Consider the following 9,637-nt stretch of genomic DNA (forward strand, 5'->3'; position numbering starts at 1 on the left):
TGTGATGTTCCCCTTCCCGAGTCCAAGTGAACTCATTGTTCAGTTCCCACCTATTAGCCATAAGTAGAAAGCTGAAACTGGATCCTTTCCTTACTCCTTATACGAAGATTAATTCAAGATGGATTAGAGACTTAAATGTTAGACCTATTACCATAAAAACCCTAGAAGAAAATCTAGTTAGTACCATTCAGGACATAGGCATGGGCAAGGACTTCATGTCTAAAACACCAAAAGCAACGGCAGCAAAAGCCAAAATTGACAAATGGGATCTCATTAAACTAAAGAGCTTCTGCACAGCAAAAGAAACTACCATCAGAGTGAACAGGCAACCTACAGAATGGGAGAAAATTTTTACAATCTACTCATCTGACAAAGGGCTAATTTCCAGAATCTACAAAGAACTCAAGCAAATATACAAGAAAAAAACAAACAACCCCATCCAAAAGTGGGGAAAGGATATGAACAGACATTTCTCAAAAGAAGACATTCATACAGCCAACAGACACATGAAAAAATGCTCATCATCACTCACCATCAGAGAAATGCAAATCAAAACCACAATGAGATACCATCTCACACCAGTTAGAATGGCAATCATTAAAAAATCAGGAAACAACAGGTGTTGGAGAGGATGTGGAGAAATAGGAACACTTTTACACTGTTGGTGGGATTGTAAACTAGTTCAACCATTATGGAAAACAGTATGGCAATTCCTCAAGGATCTAGAACTAGATGTACCATATGACTCAGCCATCCCACTACTGGGTATATACCCAAAGGATTATAAATTATTCTACTACAAAGACACATGCACACATATGTTTATTGCAGCACTATTCACAATAGCAAAGACTTGGAATCAACCCAAATGTCCATCAGTGACAGACTGGATTAAGAAAATGTGGCACATATACACCATGGAATACTATGCAGCCATAAAAAAGGATGAGTTTGCGTCCTTTGTAGGGACATGGATGCAGCTGGAAACCATCATTCTTAGCAAACTATCACAAGAAGAGAAAACCAAACACCGCATGATACTCACCTTTCAAACATAACATCTAGTAGAGAATGCTTGAATTCATCAGAGAAGAGATAGGAAGTGCCAGAAGCAAGTTAGGAAAAAGTCTGAGGCAGCTTGCCAAGCCAGGAACTGACTGACAGCCGGGAGAGGCTCCTGGACATGGGGAAACAGTAAAAGAGAAATTCCAGAGCTCTGTAACAGGCTTTTATGACCTTGGCTCTGAGAGAAATCCTCTGCCCACTAGGCCCTTGTGCCTAACATACATACACAGCTGCCTAAAGACTGCACGGAGATGTTGCTCCAGGAAGAGAACCCACACAGAATCCTATAGGCATCCAAGCCTGGAGCAGCCTCAGCCGGGAGGCATTTTGATTTGAGCCTAGATACCAGGGATTTACAGATGTAGCTACAGCCACTGCACTGCTCCAAGGAGGGAGACCAGAGGACAGGTACCTCCTTGCGCCCCGGGAAGGGTACTTGCCACCCTGCTGTGAGCTGCTGTTGAGACTGAGATGCAAGCAGACCACAATCCCCTCAGCTTCTTGCTCATGCTGCCTGTCTGGATGGTTCCCCACCCTCTCCAGTCCCAGGTCCCGGGTGCCATTTTGAGAGTTTAATCCTGGGCTGCACCCTACACTCAACCTGAGCTCAGGCCGACGAGGATGCAGCCACCACCCAGCCAAGGAGGGGCAGGCAAGCCAGGCTCCCCTATATATATCTAGGAAAATACCCAATGCCTTGCTATAGGCTGCTGTGAGACTGAGAATTTAGTGGACTGCACAGCTTCCTGCCCATGCTGCTCACCTGAGAGAGGTCCCACCGTCTTTAGTCACAAGTCCACACCTGGAACCATCTGGGGAGTTTAGAGATGTTGTTTGGCAACCTGGCAGTGGTGGCCACAAGATTCACTGTAGTCTTGTGCCAGAGTTTCCAGCGCTTGCTCTGGAACTGGGGAAGGACCCACAGAGCCAGAATTAAGTGGCAAGTGTGGAGAGTGCCCCAGCAGTAGGCACTGAATTAGGCTTTCTCCTGTTGCAGGACAGGAATGGGAGGAGAGTTGCTGAAGTCTAGGTTTCTCCCAGCCTGCAAGACTTGCATCGGAGACAGCTTTGTGATCTGCAAGCAGTCTGAGTGTGTCACTGCTGGGTTCCCCCACCTGCTCCCTTGGTCATTTGGGGGACAGGGCCCTACCAGCTACAAGGAGCAGGAGGGAGACAGATCCCACTCCCGAGGAAATCTAATCCTTAGCACAGACTACCCCTAAGGGGTGAGAGAGCACAGCCCACCAAACACCCCCTTGGGTCAAAAGAAACATAAGCATAGCACCAGACACTGGAGGCAGCACCACCATAGCCCAAAAACAGATGTGGAGAGGAATCTTCTCTCACCCTACCTTCCTCAGTGCACTGTCACAGACTCAGCAGCAACTATTCCCATCAGGGCCTAGGGAGCATGAGCTGAAAGAGTCTGCTTCCCAGGCTTTTCTAGTAGCTCCAACTCCACTGAAGGCTAATATGCACTCGTAGTGAGTACTTTTTGTGCTTCTCTGTTTCCTCTGCTCCCACCTTTACCTGCTGGCCCTTACTCTTAAGCTCCATCTACTAGACTGCAGCCTGAATTACATCACCAAAGAAAATTGCATTGCTACAACAAGCCACATCTGAGTAAGCCACAGTATGAACCTCTCTGCAACCAAGAAACCTGTACAGAGCTAGGACCCTTAAAGCACCCAGAAATGCAGCCAATCAATTATATATATATATATAAAATAAATACTACAGCTATACACCCAACGGATAAAAAAGATTAAAAAATCAAGGAGCCCAATCCAAACAATAGCAAATTCAAAAAGAAGGACAAGGAGCAGGAGGAGGAGGAGGAGAAGGAGAAGGAGAAGGAGAAAGAGATGGAGACGGAGACAGAGATGGAGAAGGAGATGGAGGGGGAGCAGCAGCAGGAGCAGCAGCAGCAGCAGCATCTGCTGTCTCAGATGAGAAGGAATCAGTGCAAGTACTCGGACAATAAAAACAGCCAGAGTATTTTAACATCTCCAAAGGATCCCACTAGCTCCCAAGCAATGGGTCCCAACCAGAATGAAATGTCTGAAATGACAGATACAGAACTCAGAATGTGGACGGCAAAGAAACTCAATGAGATCTGAGATAAAGTTGAAATATACCACAAAGAAGACAGAAAAATAATCCAAGATTTAGAAGACAACATAGCTATGTTATGAAAGAACCAAGCAGAATCTTATGGAATTGAAAATGTTGCTTCAGGAATTTTAAAACATAGTTAGAAGCATTAACAACAGACTAGACCAAGGTGAAGAAAAAATTTCAGAGCTTGAAGACTGGTCCTTTGAATTGACCCAGTCAGGCAAAAATTTGTTTAAAAGTAATCAAAATATAAACAAAGCCTTCAATAACCATGGGATTATATAAAGTGATCAAATCTATGATGTATTGGCATTCCTGAGAGAGAAGAAGAGAAAGTGAGCAACTTAGAAAAAGTATTTGAGGATATAACTCAAGAAAATTTCCCCAATCTTGCTAGAGAGGTTAGCATGCAGATACAAGAAATCCAGAGAACTTCTGTGAGATATTATAGATGACAACCTCCAAGGCAGATAGCCATCAGACTGTCCAAGGTCAATATGAAAGAAAAAAATCTTAAAGGCAGCTGGAGAAAAGGATAATATAGGCTGATATTACCTGTAAAGGGAAACCCATCAGACAAAGAGCAGACTTCTCATCAGAAACATTACAAGCCAGAAGAGATAGGGGGCTCTATTTTAGTATTCTTAAAGAAAAGACATGCCAGCACAGAATTTTATATCCTGCCAAACTAAGCTTCATAAACAACAACAAATAAATAAAGTATTTCCCAGACAAGCAATTGCTAAGGAAATTCATCACCACCAGACCGGCCCTACAAGAGGTGCTTAGGGAGTTCTAAACATGGAAATTAAAGAATGATACTTGCCACCTCAAAAGCACACACAAGCAGATAGCCCATTAACTCCACAAAACAACTACACAATCAAGACTACAAAGCACTAGCTAACAATACTATGACAGGGAAAATAAAAACTCACATATCTATATTAACCTTGAACATAAATGGGCTACATGCTCCACTTAAAAGACACAGAGTAGAAAATTGGATTTAAAAAATAAGACCCATCTTTCTATCTTTCTACTGTCTTCAAGAGAGCTATCTCAGGTGTAATGACACCCATAAGGTCAAAGATGGAGAAATTTCTATCATGCAAACGGAAAACAAAAAAGAGCAGAAATCACTATTCTTGTATCAGATAAAATAGACCCTAAACCAACAACAGTAAAAAAGGACAAAGAAGGCATTGCATAATAATAAAGGGTTCAATTCAATAAGAAGACTTAACTATCCTAGATATGTATGCACCCAACATTAAAGCACCCAGATTTAAAAAACAATTACTTCTCGACCTAAGAAAAGACTTTCACAGCCACACAATAATAGTGAGGGACTTCAACACTCCACCAGCAGCATTAGACAGATTATTGAGGCAGAAAACTAAAAAAGAAATTCTGGACTTAAATATAAACTGGAACAATCAGACATAATAGTGAGAACACTCTACAGAATACTCTACCCAACAACCACAGAATATACATTATTCTCATCTGCACACAGAATGTACGACCTGACAAACATTCTAATTTCAAAAAAGCTGGTCACTTCCTGTTTCTGAAACCCTCAAAGCCAATTTGTAAAATACGTTGATTCAGGCTCATGTCCCACTGTGCACGCACTGTCATTGATAAACATCTTAACAGGAAACAGAGTTCGAGAGCAGACAACTGGTCTGACTAGAATTCGCCAGGCTGGAATTTCCTAATCCTAGCAAGCCTGATGGTGCTGCAGGAGACCAAGGCATATTTCATCCCTTATCTTCAACTGCATAAGACAGACATTCCCAGAGAGGCCATTTTAGAGACCTCCCCCTGGAATGCATTCTTTTCCCAGGACTATTCCTTGCTGAGAAAAAGAATTCAGTGATATTTCTCCTATTCGCTTTTGCAACAAGGGAAATATGACTCTGTTCTGCCTGGTCCCACAGGCAGTCAGACCTTATGGCTATCTCCCTTGTTCCCTGAAAATCGCTGTTATCCTGTTCTTTGAGGATGCCCAAATTTCATATTGTTCACACACACATGTTTTACAAACAATTTGCACAGATAAGGCAAACATCACAGGGTCCTGAGGCGACACACATCCTCAGCTTATGAAGATGATGGGATTAAGAGATTAAAGTAAAGACAGGAACAGGAAATTGTAAGAGTATTGATTGGGGAAGTGATAAATGTCCACGAAATCTTCACAATTTATGTTCAGAGATTACAGTAAAGACAGGTGTAAGAAATTATAAAAGTATTAATTTGGGGAACTAATAAATGTCCATGAAATCTTCACAATTTATGTTCTTCTGCTGTGGCTTCAGCCGGTCCCTCCGTTTGGGGTCCCTGACTTCCCGCAACAGAAGCTGAGTCCTGAAAGCCCTGCTTTCTTCTTCAGTGGGGAGGCTTGTAGCCTGGGGCAAGATATCAGCCCTACTCACGAGCTGCGTGAATATAAACTGTTAGTGGGGCATGGTGGGGGTGAGGCTGTCCTAGCTGGTTGCATGGGAGCTGGGTAAGGCCTGTCACTGCTGGCTTTTTCCAACTTTCCTGTTGACCTGTATGTTACAGCAGAGGCAGACATAATCCCCCTGGGAACATAGCTCCATTGGCCTGAGAACCACACCCCATCCCCCACTGAGAGCCACAGCAAGGTGAGTCAGAGCTCAGACATGCCTACCCCTGCCCCCACTTGATGGTCTTTCTCTACCTACCCTGGTAGCTGAAGACAAAAGAAATAATCTCTTGGAAGTTCTATGGCCCTGCCCATTACCTGAGAAACCTGGCTTTTTTGTTTGTTTGTTTGTTTTGTTTTTTTTTTTGAGATGGAGTTTCCCTCTTGTTGCCCAGGCAGGAGTTCAATGGCGCAATCTCGGCTCACCACAACTTCCGCCTCCCAGGTTCAAGCAATGATCCTGCCTCAGCATCCTGAGTAGCTGGGATTACAGGCATTCACCACCACACCTGACTAGTTTTGTATTTTTAGTAGAGACGGGGTTTCTCCATGTTGGTCAGGCTGGTCGCAAACTCCCGACCTCAGGTGATCTGCCTGCCTCAGCCTCCCAAAGTGCTGGGATTATAGGTGTGAGTCACCATGCCCAGCCAAAACCTAAATACTTATCCAGGCAACCTCAGGGCAAAATTGTATCCCCACTATACTACTACAGCTGATGCTCTCTTGAAAGCACCACTTTCTGACTGGAAGTCAACCAACTTAAGCCATTACAGCAACTCATAAAAGAGCAACCCTGTTCCAAGAAAGGAGAAAACAAGAGCTAATTCCACTGGCTATAGCATCCTGGCAAACCAGAGGTCCTGAGTCTGCCCACGGGACAACTTCACTCCTAGCACAACCAGCATTCAGGAAAACCAGTATACTAAACAAAACTACAACCAAGGACCCACACAGAGTCTGCTTCACTCCCCTGCTACCTACACTGGAGCAGGTGATGGTATCCATGGCTAAGAGACCTGAAAGCTGATCACATTACAGTACTCTGCAGACATTCCCCAGTACATGCCCAGAGCCTGGTAGTTCTGCTGGGTGGCTAGACCCAGAAGATCAATAACAACCACTGCAGTCCAGCTCTCAGGAAGCCCCATCCCTAGGGGGAAAGGGGAGAGTACCACATCAAGGGATCAACCTATGAGACAAAAGAATCTGAATAGCAGCCTTTGAGCCCCAGATCTTTCCTCTGATATAGTCTACCCAAATGAGAAGGAACCAGTAAAATAATTCTGGTAATATTAAAAAGCAAGGTTCTTTAACATTCCCAAAAGATTACATTAGCTCACCAGCAAATCCAAACCAAGAAGCAATCTCTGAATTACCAGATAAAGAATTTAGAAGATTGATTATTAAACTACTGAAGGAGGCACCAAAGAAAGATGAAAACCAACTTAAAGAAACTTAAGGCCGGGCGTGGTGGCTCAAGCCTGTAATCCCAGCACTTTGGGAGGCCAAGGCAGGCGGATCACGAGGTCAGGAGATCGAGACCATCCTGGCTAACATGGTGAAACCCCGTCTCTACTAAAAAATACAAAAAACTAGCCGGGCGAGGTGGCAGTCACCTGTAGTCCCAGCTACTCGGGAGGCTGAGGCAGGAGAATGGCGTGAACCCGGGAGGCAGAGCTTGCAGTGAGCTGAGATCTGGCCACTGCACTCCAGCCTGGGCCACAGAGCGAGACTCCATTTCAAAAAAAGAAAAAAGAAACTTAAAAAATAATACATGATATGAAAGAAAAAAAATCTCAAAAGAAATAGATAGCATAAGGAAAAAAATTACAACTTCTGAAAATGAAAGACACACTTAGGGAAATGCAAAGTACAATGGAAAGTTTCAACAATAGAAGAAAGTACTTTAGAGCTCAAAGGCAAGGCTTTTGAAATAACCCAATCTGACAATGACACAGAGAAAAGAATTTTTAAAACATGAATGAAGCTGCCAAGAAGTGTGAGATTATGTTCAACAACGGAACCTCAGAATAATTGGTGTTCCTGAGGAAGAAGAGAAATCTAAAAGTTTGGAAAACTTATTTGAGAGACTAATCAAGGAAAACTTCCCTGGCCTTGCTAAAGATCTAGACATCCAAATACAAGAAACTCAAAGAATACCCAGGAAATATACTGCAAAAGATCATCATTTAAGTGCATAGTCATCAGGTTATCTAAAGTCAAGATGAAGGAAAGAATCTTAAGAGCTGTGAGGCAAAAGCACCAGGTAACCTATAAAAGAAAACCTATCACACCAACAGCAGATTTATCAACAGAAACCCTACAAGTTATAAGGGATTGGGGTCCTATCTTTAGCCTCATGAAACAAAATAATTATCAGCCACGAATTTTGTATCCAGTTAAACTAAGTTTCATAAACTAAGGAAAGATAGTCTTTTTCAGACAAACAAATGCTGAGAGAATTCGCCACTACCAAGCCAGCACTAAAAGAGCTGCTAAATAAAACTTCAAAATACACCAAAATAAAACCTTAAAGCATAAATCTCACAGGGCCTATCAAACAATAACACAATGAAAAAAAAGGTATTTAGGCAACAACTAGCACAATGAATAGAATAGTACCTCACATCTCAATACTAATGTTGAATGTAAATGGCCTAAATGCTCCATTTAAAACACACAGAATGGCAGAGTGGGTAAGAACTCACCAACCAGGTATCTGCTGTCTTCAAGAGACTCACCTAACACACAAAGACTCATATAAACTTAAGGTAAAGGGGTGGAAAAAGATATTCTATGCAAATGGACACCAAAAGCAAGCAGGGGTAGCTATTCTTATATCAGACCAAACAGACCTTAAAGCAACAACAGTTGAAAAAGACAAAGAGGGATATTATATAATGATAAAGGAACTAGCACAACAGGAAAATATTACAATCCTAAATATATATGTACCTAACATTGGAGCTCCCAAATTTATAAAATAATTACTACTAGACCTAAGAAATGAGATAGATGGCCACACAATAATAGTGGGGGACTTTAATACTCAACTGACAGCACTAGACAGGTCATCAAGACAGAAAGTCAACAAAGAAACAACGGACTTAAACTATACCCTAGAACAAATGAACTTACCAAATATTTATAGGACATTCTACCCAACAACTACAAGATATACATTCTATTCATCAGCACATGGAATATTCTCCAAGATAGCCACAAAACAAGTTTTAACAAATTTAAGAAAATCAAAATTATATCAAGTACTCCTCCAAACCACAGTGGAATAAAATTGGAAATCAACTCCAAAAGGACCCCTCAAGACCATGAAAATACATGAAAATTAAGTAAGCTATTCCTGAATGATAGTTGAGTTAACAATGAAATCAAGATAGAAGTTTAAAAATGCTTTGAGGCCAGGCACGGTGGCTCACACCTGTAATCCCAGCACTTTGGGAGGCCAAGGCAGGCAGATCACAAGGTCAGGAGATTGAAACCATCCTGGCTAACATGGTGAAATCCCATCTCTACTAAAAATACAAAAAATTAGCCAGGCATGGCAGCAGGCACCTGTAGTCTCAGCTACTCAGGAGGCAGGAGAATGCTATGAATCTGGGAGGCAGAGCCTGCAGTGAGCCGAGATAGCACAACTGCACTCCAGCCTGGGTGACGCAGCAAGACTCTGTCTCAAAATAAATAAATAAATAAAATGCTTTGAACTGAATGATAACAGTGACACAACCTATCAAAACCTCTGGAATACAGAAAAAGCAGTGCTAAGAGGAAAGCTGGTATCATTAAATGCCTACATCAACAGGTCTGAACAAACACAAACAGACAATCTAAGGTCATATCCCAAGGAACTAGAGAAACAAGAACAAACAAAACCCAAACCCAGCAGAAGAAACAAAATAATCAAGATCAGACCAGAACTAACGAAATTGAAACAAGAAAATACAAAAGATAAATGAAACAAAAAGCTGGTTATTTGAA

This window comes from Piliocolobus tephrosceles, chromosome 3 (assembly GCF_002776525.5).
Source record: "Piliocolobus tephrosceles isolate RC106 chromosome 3, ASM277652v3, whole genome shotgun sequence".
In the NCBI taxonomy this organism is placed as follows: domain Eukaryota; kingdom Metazoa; phylum Chordata; class Mammalia; order Primates; family Cercopithecidae; genus Piliocolobus; species Piliocolobus tephrosceles.